Genomic DNA, 18,078 nt, shown 5'->3' on the forward strand with positions numbered 1-18,078 from the left:
CTCTATATATATATATATATATATATATATATATATATATATATATATATATATATATATATATATATATATATATATATATATATATATATATATATATATAGAGGATGGATCAAATTACACCCGAAGAGTTACACCACGAGTTACACTCGTTCAATAACTACATCTCGAATTAATATTTTTTAAATTCAACCGTTGGATTGAAACATAATATCATATAGATCATACCTGTAAAGTTTGAGCTTAATCTATAATGATTTACTATGTCATTGAATTACATTAAAATTAACGTTATATGAAAGCTCATTTTGACGTTAATCTTTGGATATCTTGATGATATAGTAAATCATTATAGATTAAGCTCAAACTTTACAGGTATGATCTATATGATATTATGTTTCAATCCAACGGTTGAATTTAAAAAATATTAATTCGAGATGTAGTTATTGAACGAGTGTAACTCGTGGTGTAACTCTTCGGGTGTAATTTGATCCCTCCTCATATATATATATATATATATATAGTCAAACTTTGACCGCTCACAGTTGGAGACAGGAGATTTGTATAGACCATGTGGAAAGGGTCGAGATATTAAAAATTGTAATATTCGATTGAATTGTTAAAATAGTATCAAGTCATGTGATGTGAGATTGTTAATCTTTTTATATAACAATATATGTTCTTATTAATTATACATGTGGGTAATGTGGTAATAAACTAATAATAGGTCTAAAACAAGAATATTATCAAATATATAAAAAAAAACTTTAATAATAAAAATTAGTTAATAGTTGATTTTTTTTTTTTTTATAAGTAAACCAGTTTTTTAACAAAATTCGAAATGATATCTGCACCTGTAACACACATCAAACTTTAAACAAAAACTTTAGATACACTTATGTACCACTAGTCTCCATTAACACTTAATCTTTAGAGATGAAGGTCATCAACAATTGAAAAAGACTAAGGATGAAGATGATGAATAGTGCCATAATATCTCACAATCACTCTAAAATTACAAGGTCTTAATCAAGGGTTTAGTTGAATGTGAATGAAGAACACACAACCAAGGTTCTATCAAATTTATGGGTAAATACGTCATTGCTTTGATTATTATCAAGATCTTAATTAATCATGAACAACACAACAAGATTAATCAACTCCCTCCCTCTAAATCACTCAACGGGACAACAAACTGTACAAGAACAAGATGCAACAAAAAAGTGAATGAATTTGACATGAATTCATAATCAAGAAGTTTTTCTAGAGAAGAAGAGAAAGAATCAAGTTGATGGGTATATACACACTAAGAAGAAAAAACAAAAATCACTTTATGTCTCTATGGGTTTAAACCATATGATTCATTCACTTGTTGCTTTCACCAAAGAAACAACTATTTAAATCAAGGAGGGAAAATAAGTCTTGTGAAGCTTTGATCTAGATCAAAGTGAAATTGTGATTCAAATCAATTTTAGCAGAGCCCAAATATAGATTCGCTGAATTAGTTGATTCAAATTGATTTTTACATTTGATTCGAATCATGTTTGTTTTGTGATTAGAATCATGTATTACACTTTATTCAAATCATAGAAAAATTCAGATCAAATGTATTATACTTTATTCAAATAGAATGACTAAAAATCCACATTTAAGAGTTCTAACTTGTGATTCAAGCTACGTAGCAACTAGTTAAATGAGTAAGAAAGATTCTTAGTGATACAACAATACAATAGACGAAGTGATTATAAATGAATAGCGAATAGAATACAAGCACATGATTATAGAATCAAATTACAAATACGTAACTACTAAAACAACTATTTTGAATTGGCAAAAACATCAAAACAAATAAATGATACCATACGATACTGTGACTGCACTATCATTAAGAATAAACATAAGTGGAAGTTTTGTCTTCCGCTATGTATATTATTCGCGATTTTCCTTCAATGTCTATCTAGGCCATTCTCCTCAACATAAAGGCTTAAAATGCTTAAGTCAAATGGCAAAATTTTCATATCAAAGAATATGATCTTTAAGGAGGAACATCTTCCTTTCCCTCGCCTATTTTCTAATTAACCAAGTACTGAAATAATCCAATTACCTATCTCTACCATGTCCCACATAAAACATAAAGGTTTTTATCCTAAACTCTCAACCACTTGTTATGACTTTAACTCATTTTGGACCTGACATGCCCCAACCTATACACACCAACTCACCCTATGACATATCTCAGTCAAAATCACACGCTTCACCTGAAGCAAATGAACACAACAATATTCCTGAAATTTCTCAACAAAGGATAGCCTTAGACAATGAAAGGTCCATAACTTTACTTGTTAAAAACCATGATCATGTCATTCATACATATGACATAACTGATTACTCTATGGACACTATCTCATTTAGCTTACCTTTAAGCATGATTGCTATGTCCCTTCTCCTTTATTTCACAACAACAAACTTGGTCAACCTCTCTTACAAAATGAACACCCTATGTTGACTAGAGGTAAAATAGGAAAATCAAAATCAAAAGCCTTTGTAGCTCACATAGAACCAACCAATGTCAAACAAGCAGTGTTAAAATCTAATTTGACACAAGCTTGTCAATTAGTATCATCACCTTTTGACACTCATTAGGTTGTAGTAAGAAGAATCTTAAGGTACTTAAGTGGCTCATGGTTTGATCCTCTCTCCATCTACTACAACTCACAAGTTCTTCTTAAGAGTTTATAGTAACTCTGATTGGACTAATGACCCTAATGATGGCAGGTCAACCTCATGAACCCGCATCTTCTTTGGCCCAAATCTTGTGGTATGGAGCTCTAAAAAGAAGTCTCTAGGTCAATCACAAAAACAGAATATTGAGCATTAACTCCCAATACCTCTGAATTATTGCGCCTAGAATCTCTTTTAACTGAGTTTGTGAACATACAACAATAACAGAAAACTCCATAGCCAAAAAAGAGAAAAAAGCTTTGAACAAGAGAAGTTGTATGTAAAACTGTGATTCTCAATCTTAATCTTTTACAAAGGAGAGAGCTACTATATATAGTTAAGCTAGTTAGTTAGATCCTAACTAACTTGTCTTAACTACTTCTAACTAACTTTGAAGTTAGTTACTATAAGGAGAGAAAAACAGAAAAGTTACACATCATTATTATTGCATAGCTCATTATCGTTCACAGCCCCCCTCAAGCTGGAATGAATGTCAAGCATTCCAAGCTTGGATTGCAAAGTACTGAAAGGACCAGGTTGGAGAGACTTGGTAAAAATGTCCGCAACTTGCTCTTTAGACGTGACAGGCATGAGATGGACAACTCTAGCTAGGACCTTTTCACGCACAACATGGCAGTCAAGTTCGATGTGTTTTGTGCGCTCATGAAACACGGGATTGGCAGCTATGTGCATGGCAGATTTGTTATCACAATAAAGAATAATGGGTGCTGAATGCTTGATGTGAAGATCATGAAGAATAGTGAGCAACCAAACTCCCTCACACGTGGCTTGAGCAAGGGCACGATACTCGGCCTCAGAAGAAGATCTGGACACCACAGGTTGCTTTTTGCTCTTCCAGCTAATGAGTGATGCACCAAGGAAATAACAAAAGCCAGATGTTGATCTGAGTGTATCAGGGCAAGCCCCCCAATCTGAATCTGAAAAGCCTTTGAGAGATAAAGAAATATTAGAGGGAAAGAAGAGGCCATGGCCAGGACTGTTTTTGAGATACTTCAGAACATGTAGACCAGCTAACATGTGTTTGTCTATAGGTAAAGCAAGGAATTGGCTTAATTTGCTAACAGCAAATGAGATTTCAGGTCTTGTATGTGTCAGATACAATAAACGACCAATAAGCCGTCTGTAGGGAGTAGGATCAGAAAGTGAGGTGCCATAGGATTTGTGAAGTTGTAGATGAGGTTGCATAGGGGTGGAACATGGTTTTGCACCAAGGAGGTCAGCATCAGAAATCAGATCAAGGGTGTATTTCCTTTGACACAAAGAAATACCATAAGAGCTGCGAGCTACTTCAAAGCCTAGGAAGTATTTGAGAACTCCTAAGTCTTTGATACTGAATTTAGCATCCAAACATGTTTTAATTTGTAGTATCTCATGAGAATCAGTACCTCCAACTACTAAATCATCAACATACACCAGAATCATAGTAAAACCATGTGGAGAAGTCTTAGTGAAAAGAGAATAATCTGCTTTGGATTGAATATAACCTGATGCAATAAGGGTGTCAGTGAGCTTTGTATTCCATTGTCTACTGGCCTGCTTCAGACCATAAAGGGATCTTTGTAATTTGCAAACCAAATTGGGAGCAGGTAGGAGAAGACCAGGTGGAGGCTTCATGTAAACTTCCTCATTAAGATCACCATGAAGAAAAGTTGTGTTCACATCGAGTTGGAACAAAGTCCAGTTATGCACAGCAGCAATGGCTAAACAAACTCTAACAATGGTCATTTTAACAACTGGACTGAAAGTGTTAGTGTAATCTAATCCTTCAGTTTGAGTGAACCCCTTTGCAACAAGGCGTGCCTTGTACCTCTCAATAGTACCATCAGCATGCATTTTCACTTTAAAAACCCACCTGCATCCAATGGCTTTCTTGTTTGAAGGTAAGGGCACAAGATCCCATGTGTTAGTTTTAGCCAGAGCCTGCAATTCAGTATTGATAGCAGTTCTCCAATTCTCATCACAAATAGCTTTCTCATATGATGCAGGTTCAGGATTGACAAACAAATTTAACATGTAATGTTTATGAGGAGAAGAAAAGGAATCATAGGATAAAGATGAAGAGATAGGATACTTACATGCAGATGAAGAAGTTGCCACAGCTGAGTCAGAATGGTGAATTAGATTGCAATGGTAATCTTTGAGATAGTTAGGGGGATTGATATATCTATGTGATCTTCTTACAGGAATAGGCTCACTAGTAATAGGAAGGGGATTAGTTGCAGTGGTGGGAGAATTGGAAATATGGTTATTGGGAATGAGATCAATAGAAGGAGAGTGATTCTCAGTATGACCAATATCAATTGATTGAGGCTCAGTATGACTATGTTCAGCTGAATGATTAAAAGGAGGAGTATAAACAGAATTAGGCAGAAATATATCATCAAGCAAATCATTCAAGGGTGTATTAGTGAGTGAAGATGATGAGGGTATAGGAAGATTATGTGCATAGGGAAAATGTGATTCAAAGAAAACAACATCTCTAGAAATGAAAAGTTCTTTATTAGACAGATAAAAAAGAAGGTGTCCTTTCACACCAGGTTTATGACCAAGGTTGATGCACTTTCTAGACCTTGAATCTAATTTCTTCCTATTTGATTTAAGGGTGGTGGCATAGCATAAAGAACCAAAAACTTTCAAGTTGGTCATGTCAGGTAGATTGTTGTACAAAAGTTGGTAAGGTGACTTGTGTTTTAAGAAAACTGTGGGGAGTCTATTTATTATATGAACAGCATAGCTGACTGCATGAGCCCAGAATAAAGGAGGCAAATGAGCTTGAAAAAGAAGTGCTCTAGTGATGCCCAAAATATGCTGATGTTTTCTTTCAACAATGCCATTTTGTTGAGGGGTAGCCACACAGGAGGTTTGATGAATGATACCTAATTGATTGTAAAAGTCTGGCATCAAAAACTCATTGCCATTGTCTGATCTAATGCACTTGACTTGACAATTGAATTGAGTTTTAATCAGAGCTACAAAGGACTTAACATGAGAAGTGGTTTCAGATTTTAGTCTCATAAGATACAACCAGGTAAATCTACTCTTATCATCCACTATAGTTAAAAAGTACCTATATCCCATCATGGATGGTACAGCCAAAGGACCCCAAATGTCCATATGCAATATGTCAAAAGTGGATTGAGAAACATGAGAACTAAGAGAGAATGGCATTCGTTTTTGTTTGGCATAAAAACGTACATCACAAGGCAATTTGGTATTAACAGGTTTGATGAAAGGAAAATCTTTATTGAGTTCAATCAATTTGGAATTAGAAGCATGTCCTAATCTAATATGCCATAGGCTACATTCAGAAATATGACTATTTGAATTATTAACAGAAGAATTGAGACAATGGATGGGAACTGTTTTGGGCAATGTAACTGAAGGAGAGGTCAAGAGGTATAATCCACCATGTAACTCAGCTGTGCCAATCATCTTCAGAGAACATTTGTCCTGTATAGAACAAGAATCTGCATTAAAAACAAGTTGACAATTGAGTGATTTGGTCAATTTTGGGACAGAAATGAGATTAAAAGCAAAATGAGGTAAGTAGAGTACATCAGTGATGTAAAATTGCTATCAAACTGAATAGTGCCTGAAAGATTAGTGGTAACTAGACTGCCATTTGGAAGTTTGAGAGTAATAGGCTTAATATGCTTAAGACACTAAAAATACTCACGAGTGAAGCAAACATGATCAGTGGCACCTGTATCCAATATGAATGATGCAGCATGAAATGAATTTGGAATAGTGCAGAGAATACCTGAACCAAGGGTAGGGTGAGAAGTTAACTGGTTAATGGTATGAGATTGCACTTGTGATGAGCCTTGAAGTAAGGCTAGCAATGCTTGATGCTGCTCTGGGGTGAAAACTAAACCATGAGATGCAGGTGCACTAGCTTCAATTGCAGATCCCGATGTGTTGTCAGATTTATCAGATGCAATATTGCATTGGTTGATCGCACCTTCATGCTTCCAATGAGGAGGATAACCATGTTTTTTAAAACAAGTATCAATGGTATGATTAGTCATGCCACAATGTGTACAAACTCGGTTATTCTTGCCCCTACCACCAGAAGATCTACCTCCTCTAAAACTTCTGAAGGATAGAAAAACACTTAGAAAGGGGGGGTTTGAATAAGTGTAGTCTTAAAAAACTTGAACGATAAAAACAAATTGCACAGTTATTTTTATCCTGGTTCGTTGTTAACTAAACTACTCAAGTCCACCCCCACGGAGTGATTTACCTCACCTGAGGATTTAATCCACTAATCGCAACAGATTACAATGGTTTTCCACTTAGCCCACGACTAAGTCTTCTAGAGTATCCTGATCACAACCTGATCACTCTAGGAACAAATGCTTAGACACAAGCTAAGACTTTCTTAGAGTATCCTGACCACCACGTGATCACTCTAATTACAACTGCTTAGACACAAGCTAAGACTTCCTAGAGTATCCTGATCAACACTTGATCACTCTAGTTACTTACAAATTAATGTAATCAAATAAGAGTATTACAAATGCTTCTGAAAAGCTATAATCACAACAGTGATATTTCTCTTAACGTTTAAGCTTAATCTCACTAATATATTACAACAACAATGTCGTGAGCTTTGATGAAGATGAAGTTTCTGAGCTTTGAGTTGAACAACGTTTCAGCAAGTTTTTCAGAATAAGTTCGTTCAGGATCGGTAACCTTGCTTCTCATCAGAACTTCATATTTATAGGCGTTTGAGAAGATGACCGTTGGGAGCATTTAATGCTTTGCGTATTCCGTACAGCATTGCATTTAATGTTTCATTGTTTTGTCAACTACCTCGAGCCTTGTTCACGCTGTGTCTACTGACGTTGCCTTTAATAGCTTCCAACGTTCCTTTTGTTAGTCAGCGTAGCCTGCCACCTGTACTTTCTTCTGATCTGATGTTTGTGTATACAACGTTTGAATATCATCAGAGTCAAACAGCTTGGTGCATAGCATCTTCTTGTCTTCTGACCTTGAAGTGCTTCTGAGCATGATACCATGAGAACTTCAGTGCTTCTGCTTCTGATCTCAAGTTCTTCTGATGCTTCCATAGACCCATGTTCTGATTCTGCCTTGACCATCTTCTGATGTCTTGCCAGACCATGTTCTGATGTTGCATGCTGAACCTTCTGAGTCAAAGCTTCTGAGCGCTGATTTGTGCATACTCTTTATATATTTCCTGAAAGGGAAATTGCAATGTATTAGAGTACCACATTATCTCACACAAAATTCATATCCTTGTTATCATCAAAACTAAGAATATTGATCAGAACAAATCTTGTTCTAACAATCTCCCCCTTTTTGATGATGACAAAAACATATATAAATGATATGAATTTGCGATCAGAAAGAGCAGACGGCTAAAGACAATTTACACAGCTATAGCATAAGCATGTGAATATGTCTCCCCCTGAGATTAACAATCTCCCCCTGAGATGAATAATCTCCCCCTGAAATTAATACTAGAAGAATTTTATAAATAAAAGCCTTCCCTGAGTATTTCAGTAGAGACGTTCACAGTGCTTGATCTTCAGAACATTCATGACTTCTGATTTCTGCTTCCATAGGACAGCTTCAGAACATTGAATTTCTTTAGATCCTCAAAACATTCACAGCTTCTGATTCCTGCTTCCATCGGACAGCTTCAGAACTTGAATTTCTTTGATCTTCAGAACATTCACAGTTTCTGACTTCTGCTTCCATCGGACAGCTTCAGAACTTGAATTTCTTTAGATCTTCAGAACATTCACAGCTTCTGATTCCTGCTTCCATTTGGACAGCTTCAGAGCTTGAATTTCTTCTTTCATCACTTCATGCTAGATTGTATCAGAACATTGTTGAATGTACCAGAGCATCATCAGAGCATCTCTACATCCTGAAATGTTACAGAACAAAACTAAACGACAAAAGTCAGCATGAATGAGTCAGAACATAGAATATGTTTCAGAACACATAATATGTATCAGAGCCAATATAGAATGTATCAGAACAAATAGACATAATGTTTCAGATCATATTCTATCATCAGAATATCTGAACATTCTTCCTTCTTGCTTCTGATTCTGAAGCTTCATAGCACTCAGCTTGCTTCAGTTTCCATGAGCATATTCCTTTTATAGAATTTGCGATTCCTCATGATTTTGCTTCTAATGTTGAGCTTTCAATCCTGCAAAACAACTTAGAAAGATATGAAGCTTGCAGCTTCTGTTAGTAATGTGGGGACTTTCTTCCCGGCAACTGCTAATATAAATCAAATCATTTATCACCATTTCTCCCCCCTTTTGTCATAACATCAAAAAGAATGTAAAAGATTCAGATGTAAGCATAGGACAAATGGAAAGAGAAGTACAAGAGTTATGCAGAATAAGCTTTTCATTGATTCACCAAACAGAGTTACAGAAGATGTGTTCATGATGAGTGCTAGGTTGAAGATGAGTAAACTAGGGTTTATGCAGAAATGCAGAAAGACACAGAAAGATGGTGAACGTTGAAAAACTGAACGCAAAGAGAGAGAAATGAAAGAGGGAAAAACTGAAACGTTTGAAGAATATAAAACGACAAAGAAAATAAAAGAAATGATGAATGGAATTTAATGTTACGTGACAAGAGGAGAGAGAAACTATGACAAATGAAGTGATTAACGCAGTTACCTAAGTAGGCGTCCCCTCAACTGCACGCATGCTTGTCCAAATAGGGTAGACACGTGTTACCATCTGGAAAGCTAGATACAGTTGTATTTACTTTAAAAGATATTCTGAATCAACTTAGACAATGAAACGTTAGTAATAAACGAGTCACTACTTCTAATTGATTTAAGATCAGAACTTCTTATAAAACATTAATCCAATCTCATTTCAGAAGATAGCCATACATAAGATTTTCTCATCTTCTCATTCTGGGCATAAATCCATACTGATATTCTTCAGAATGAACTTAAACCTATCTTCAGCCAGGGGTTTTGTAAAGATATCAGCCCACTGATGGTCTGTATCCACAAAGTTTAAAGATAAAACACCCTTCTGAACATAGTCCCTTATGAAATGATGTTTAATCTCAATATGTTTAGCTTTTGAATGCAAGATAAGATTCTTAGATAAACATATAGCAGAAATATTATCACAGAAAATAGGAATGTTACTCTCATATATCTGATAATCTTCTAGCTGACTTCTCATCCAGAGCATTTGTATGCTACAACCAGCAGCAGCAACATATTCTGCTTCTGTTGTTGAGAGGGCAATTGTAGCTTGCTTCTTGCTGTACCATAAGATCAGATGACTTCCAAGAAATTGACAACTTCCAGAAGTGCTCTTCCTTTCAATTCTATCTCCAGCATAGTCAGCATCACAGAATCCTACTAGGTTGTATTCTTCAGATATTCTGTAGATTAAACCAACATTAGTAGTACCTTTCAAATACCTTAGAATTCTCTTAACAGCAGTTAAGTGAGATTCTCTAGGATCTGATTGGAATCTAGCACACAAACAAACACTGAACAGAATGTCAGGTCTAGAAGCAGTTAAATATAGAAGAGATCCAATCATACCTCTGTACAACTTCTGATCTACCTTCTTACTTACCTTATCCTTACCTAGTATGCATGGTGGATGCATAGGAGTTTTGGCTTCTTTGCAGTCAGAAAGATTAAACTTCTTCAGAAGTTCTTTCACATACTTGGTTTGATGAACATACGTTCCTTCTGATGTTTGATTGATTTGAATCCCAAGGAAATACTTGAGTTCACCCATCATGCTCATCTCAAACTCAGCCTGCATAGACTCAGCAAACTCCTTTCCAAGTGTAGCATTAGATGTTCCAAAGATAATATCATCAACATATATTTGACAAATTAAAATATCCTTTTTAAATGTTTTACAGAAGAGAGTAGTGTCCACTTTTCCTCTAGTGAAACCATTTTCCAGAAGGAAAGAACTCAAACGTTCATACCAAGCTCTAGGAGCTTGTTTCAATCCGTATAATGATTTCTTTAATTTAAAAACATGATTTGGAGACATGGAGTATTCAAAACCAGGAGGTTGATGGACATAAACTTCTTCATCTATGTAACCATTTAAGAAGGCACTCTTAACATCCATTTGATAAAGAGTGATGTTGTGTTGAGTGGCAAAAGAAATTAATAGACGAATAAATTCTAACCTGGCCACTGGTGCAAAGGTTTCTGTATAGTCAATCCCTTCTTGCTAACTATAACCCTGAGCCACCAGTCTGGCTTTGTTTCTTATCACTTCACCTTTCTCACTCAACTTGTTTCTGAAAACCCATTTTGTTCCTATAATATTGAATCCTTTAGGTCTTGGAACAAGATCCCAAACATCATTCCTTGTAAACTGATTTAACTCTTCTTGCATGTCAATTATCCAGTCTGTATCTTCTATAGCTTGATCAACAGAAGTTGGCTCGATCAGAGAAACCAGACCTAATTGACATTCAACATTGTTCTTGAGGAATGCTCTTGTTCTGATAGGATAATCTTTCTTTCCAATAATGACATCTTCTGAGTGAGCAGATGTGAGTCTAGATGATCTTCTGATAGTTGGTTCTTCAGAACTTCTCAGATTTTCCAAGGATGCAACAACCTGATCTTCTGATTCTTTGCTGCTTAGGTTTTCAGCTTCTGAAACTTTTCTTCTTGGTTCTTCAACTTCTGAGATATCAATATCAATATCTGCAAAATTCTCAAACTGCTTTGGCTTTTCAAGACCAAGCTTATCATCAAACTTGGAAGCAAAAGATGATCTTTAGTGTTCAGAATATCCAAGAAGGAAACATTTTTGTGCCTTAGAATCAAACTTACCAAGATGATCTTTAGTGTTCAGAATAAAACAAACACATCCAAAAGGATGAAAATATGAAATGTTGGGCTTTCTGTTCTTCCACAATTCATAAGGAGTCTTATTTAGAATAGGTCTTATAGAGATTCTATTCTGAATATAACATGTAGTGTTTATTGCTTCTGCCCAGAAGTGCTTAGCCATATTGGTTTCGTTGATCATGGTTCTGGCCATTTCTTGTAGAGTCCTATTCTTTCGTTCTACAACTCCATTTTGCTGTGGAGTTCTAGGACAAGAGAAATCATGGGCAATACCATTTTCTTTGAAGAACTCCTCAAAGAATCTGTTCTCAAATTCGCCACCATGATCACTTCTGACCTTTATGATTTTGCACTCCTTCTCAGATTGGATCTGAGTGCAGAATTCAAAGAACACTGAATGAGACTCATCCTTGTGTTTCAAGAACTTTACCCATGTCCAGCGGCTATAATCATCAACGATGACTAATTGTTATACCCCAAAATTTGCCCGCATCTTTTTTCAAGAAAGCTCCAATCTGAAAATTAAGAGTCTCATATAATCATGGATTTTTGTTTCAACAAATATCCTGACATATGAAATACTTAGTTTTTTAGAATTTTTCTTATACAGTAATTTGGCTTGCAGTTGAATTTATTCTTACGCAAACGCCAAATACTGTTTATTACTTCACACATGCTATTTATTTATTTACAGATAAATAGTACTGACACAATTGGTACAGAGTTAAATCTTTTTGCAGGCGCAGAATCAGGAAACTCAGACTGTACTGGTAACAAGTAGATTATTATTATCTTTTGTTTCCCACTAATTTTTGTACTATATTCCATTATTTTCAAAAATCTTTTCAAATCTCTTTTTCAAAAATCAAATCCTAACTTTATTCTCTACATCTCTCTTTTTCCCAACACTATCTCCACTTTCTTTCAAATCTTATTTCCACTCAAATTTTCCTTTTGTACGGAATCACATCATTCCCCAACGTCTCTATCCTTCTTTCCACTCTATAAATACCTCTCATTTTTTTTCATAAAAATCTCACATCAAATTCTAATTCATCTCTCAAATTTCTACTTCATAATCCATCCTTTCTTCTTTCCCGACAAAATGGCAAAGCGGTGGGAAACGTGTTTTCTTATGGTCATCACCATTGCTACGGTGATCATGTCTTTCTTCTGTCTGCATAGCCCGGAACACTGTGGACCTGGGATGCTTATGCTCCCAATCATCTACATGTCACTATTTGTAGCATGGGTTATCAATCGTCATTTTTAAAATTTGCCGTATTTCCTATTTCTTAAATGTACCGTTTACTTATTCGTACTGTTCAATATAGTATGTAATATTTGTACTGTCAGTATTAAATGTTGTACTATCTGTCATAATATTGCTTAATTACTCAGATAATATTTTATGTGTTTTCTGCCAGTCAAATATTCATTTTTCTGTGCATTAAATGATTTTCAGGGTTATTATCGGTAATTTTGCCCGCATACAGTAAATATTAAGTTATTTATTATGTCTGTGTTTTTTTTAACAAGTCATGTAAATAAACTTTCATTTTTCACATAAAACAAAAACAAAAACAACAACAAAAAAGAAAATTAACTTTGACTGTTGATTTTTCACTCTAACTGCTACGTCAATATCTGAACAGTCAATTGACAGCCAAACTGCTGGCAATACAATTCTCAGTGTTTTGTACCATCAATCAAATCAATCTTTCACAATTCAAAATTCCAAGATTTTTGTTCTAGAAGTCTTCTGAATATCACGCGATTAGCAGAGACTCAACACTGCACAAAAATCAGGTACGCTTAACTGTCTCCTACACAAACAGTCCCTGACTAGGGTTTTCTTGTTTTTACAGGAGAAACAAGTTTTTGAGACCTCAAATGGATTTCATGCACATCCATATATCTCAAAGTACCATCATACAAATTTTCAAACTTCAATTCACTCAGACGCACCGTCAGCAGCTCAAACAGTCAACAGACGACCCGTTTGACCCAAAAAGCCAACAGACAGTCAAAAATGAAATTTTTTGTCAAAGTCCATATTTTGTCAAAGGATTCATCATTTGATCATTGGATGATCATAATTCATCAAGGAAAGATCAAAAATCAACAAAACCCTAAGATTCAAAATTAGGGTTTTTGCCTGAAAAGTCAACTCAACTTTGACTGGTCATAACTCTCTCATCCTTCATCAAAAAATTCAAACCAAAGCTCATTTTGAAGGAAATTCAATTATCTTTCAAATGCAATTGATTCCATGATCATTGGATTCACCATTTGAAAAATATGACCAAAGACATTACAGGTCATTTTCAAATTCAACAAAAAGACACTTTTTTCAAAAGGACACACAAGGAGCATCAAAAATCATTTTGACATGAGACTAAAGACATTGGTTAGAGGACTCTTTGAGGTTTCCAAAAAGTGCAAGAACTCCTTCATATGACAAAAATTGAGGGATTTACACCTTGTTGAAGTTGGCTAAATTTTGGGAAAATGCATGAAACCAACATTGCTCAAAAATGTATTTTTTCCAAATGGGGCCAAGTTTTCATGGTTCAAACATCATTTCCATAATATTATGGGCCTCCCACGACCAAGACAAGGCCCACACCTTTTTTTTTATCCATTTTTTGCTTAATTTTATCTTATTTTAAGATTAAATTAAAAGGAAAATGAATGGATAATGGGTAGCTTACAATCCAAGCATGACTCACCCAAGGAATCTCTGATTTTCTGCAGAGAATTGAAGAGCAAGGCAAGAGCATTGAAGAGAAGAAGACTTGGTCAATAATTCAAAGGATTTTAATATAAAAAATCAAGAATTCCACAAAGGCAACTAGATGCTTCTTGGCTTCAATTCTAAGCACAACATAGTCTATATAAAGGCTATAACACTTCACAATCAAAGGAGACAGAAATCAGAGCCATTCTTATGCTTGTACCATGCTTGTAACCACTTAAACTTTTCAAAGAAATTTCAAACTCGAATTTTTAATTTCAGTCAATTTCAATACAAACTAAGCATTCAAACATCATCTCTGAGCTTCACTGAAACTATTCCAATCAATTGCAAGTCTTAAACCTCACTGAATCGAGCTACACAGGTCACGATTTGCTCAAACTAAAACTGACTTGTATCTCATAACACAAGCATATCTAGCACGATGTAGACATATATTTGAACTTGGTGTGGTGTGTAGATCATTTCTGGAACTTTAATTGAGTTTTAGACGCTTACACACGAAGTTACCATTCTAGGGTTCATAATCTCAAAATTGGGGCTTTCTGAAATAGGCAAAATTAGAGGATCTAAGTGGTACCATTGAGTTCGTATGGATCAGACGAGTTGAATGGAGAGGTCGCGCCAAATTTATTTTTAGGTTTACCCCTATTCGTTATTTTACAGGTCTGAAGCTCATCAATTACAGCGCTCTTTTCATAAAAGCGCTGTAAAAGGTCCTAGCGAGAGGTTGAAGATGATGAGGTGTCCCTACCTCATTGGACAGCCAGCGCGCGCGTTCTTTTGAATTTTCCACTAATCCAGTGCTTTGCAGGTGTATTGATGGCCATGTGTCTCAATATCTGAGCCTTCAGATTCACTTTCCAGCTCATCCAACGCACCTGACACGCCAGTCCATACCATGGACTCTCCAATCAACCACATCTGATTAGTATCCTTTTATTTTCTATTTTATTTTAATTTTCTTTGCAAAATTAATTAAAAATAGATTTAAAAATCCAAAAAATACACAAAAAATATTTTTAGACTTCTAAAATAATATATTATTTTCTGAAATAAAAATATTTTATTTTTCTTCAAAATTTCAATATTTACATAATTAATTAGTATATATTTATATATTTGCTTTTTAATTATTCTAACCAATCAAAAAATCATAAAAAAAATTGTTCTTTATATAAAATATTGTTTATATATTATAAACTAATTTTGTACATATTTTGAATAATTTTCTCTTTGGGTTTTAATTATTTGTATAATTATTTGTATAATTATGTATTAATTAGCTTAATCAATTTCAAATCAATTTCAAAAATTCCAAAAAAATTAGTTTTGTTTGAAAATTAATTGACAAATATTTTGTACATATTCTAAACTTAATTTCTAGGTTTAAATCTATTTTCATCTTTTTTCTTCATTTTAATTTAATTAATCATGCATTAATTATAATTAAAATCAATCGTAAAAAATCCAAAAAAACATGCCTTTTATTTTTTCTTGCAATTTAAGTTCCTAGATAAATGTATAGGATGTCAAATTCATGTAAATAGGCTAGTTTACGTTTCCTGCACAATCGATGTAATAGCGTAGATTTTCTTTCCGCACTTTACATTTCCGCATTTTAATTTCCAGCAAATATAAACTGCGTGTATGTCAAAGATAAAATTGAATCGTTAGATCACTAACTCCAAAAGATAAAATATCTGAATTCAAACACAAATCACACTTGCACCTCTTAAGGTAATCCCTTCTCATTCTTTTCAAAATCAAAGTCAAATTCTACTGTTTCGAGTACAAAATCGAACCTTTTGTTTATATCCGGTGAAAGGATAGATTTTTAAAGGAAATAGGATAAAGACCTTACAACTCAGGGTAGACCTCCTAGTTTGCTTGCTCAAATCAAAACAAACAAAATTCTCATACACTGTTGTTTTTTCAAAACTTTCCAAAAAGACAATACTTTGTATACATCCAAACACGGATCATTACAAAGTTAACGTTCTTTTCAAAACATCTTTCGAAAGATAAACAAACATTTTGTATACATCCGCACAAGGATCATTACAAATTCAATTTACAAAGGTATTTGAAACCACATATGAGCATTCTAAAGCAATTGAAAAGTAATCGAAAAACAAGTGAGCTAAGCAAACTTAAGAGCCCATGGATAACCATGGATACAAAGGGTGCTAACACCTTCCCTTTGTATAACCTACCCCCTTACCCAGAATTTCTTAAAGGTCTTTTTTCTGTTTCTTTTATAAACCTTTCCTTAATTGGATAAAATAAAAGGTCGGTGGCGACTCTGTGAATTTTCAAAAAAATGCGAAAGCATAAGCGATAAAAAAGAGTCAGTTCACGTATCTCTCCCGCTCAGAGGTATGGCCCGAAAAAAAAACGGAGGTCCACAGAACTGGCGACTCTGCTGGGGAGATACTTTCAAAAAACAAAATGTTTTCAAAAGGGGTTACCTTAAGAGAATAGATTACTTCGATGTTTTCAATTGATTGACTTGATTGCTCTATTTTTTCAAAGGTTTGTTTGGGTATTTTGCTTGTGTGAAAGATTCTAACCCGAATCTCGAGATACCTTAAGTATATGACAATAGACCAAGAAAACTGTACGGCATGTACCGATACGGTTGATCTGGTAGTCATCGTTAGTGCGATACTTTGGTTTATACTGATGTCCCTTGAAAACGATCAAGGAGTATATTAGGCTTCCGAAATGTCATTAAACACTAATTTGTCTTAGAACCTTTTTAGTTGAACTTGACTTATGGCCTATTAAGTGGCTAGCTTTGAAATTGATCGAAGTTAGCTATCCTCGAGGAATATTTTGATCGGCCGCCCGAGCGCCGTATTGAGATGTTACTTCCAAGGATCATAGAACCCAAATACTATTCTAGGACAGGTTTTAACCAACTCAACTTCAGTGGGGAGGGTATCACCTATCAGCTCCATGCAAGCCTTTAAACCTAAGGCTATTGTTTGATTTGTTTTTGTGTGCCACATGTTTGCATCATAAGCACATCATTTTCTCACAAAACACTTCAAGGATCAAAGAGTTTACCTTTGTTTTTGCAGGTAATGGCTCCCGCCACCCGAGATTACATCCGAATCAACATCTCAACGGTACCATCTGAACTAAAAGACTTAGTGTCAGAATTCCCCAGGAATGTTCAATTCACCGAAAGGCATGGTCACCTACTCCATTTGGTTACCTCAAAATTTGAAGAAGACATGATACGGGTCCTGTTCCAGTTCTTTGACCCTGAACATCATTGCTTTACCTTTCCTGATTACCAGTTGGTACCCACTTTGGAAGAATTCTCTGAACTAATTGGATTGCCTGTTCGAAATAAATTACCTTTTACTGGTTTAGAAAGGATTCCAAAACCTGAAGTCATTGCTGCTGCTTTACATCTGCGAAAATTAGAAATCGAGTCCAATTGGGAAACAAAGAGTGGAGTTAAGGGTTTGCTTGCTAAATTCTTATTGGAAAAGGCTCGACTACTGCTAGAAAACAAAAGTTATCCAGCTTTTGAGGAAGTTATGGCACTTTTGATCTATGGGTTGGTTTTATTCCCTAATCCCGACCAGTTCATAAGTGTACACATCATCAACCTTTTCCTAATCCGTAACCCGGTACCAACATTGCTGGGAGACATTCTACATTCTCTACACACTCGTACCATGAAGAAACGAGGAACTCTTATGTGCTG

This window comes from Vicia villosa, linkage group LG2, assembly GCF_029867415.1.
Source record: "Vicia villosa cultivar HV-30 ecotype Madison, WI linkage group LG2, Vvil1.0, whole genome shotgun sequence".
NCBI lineage: Eukaryota > Viridiplantae > Streptophyta > Magnoliopsida > Fabales > Fabaceae > Vicia > Vicia villosa.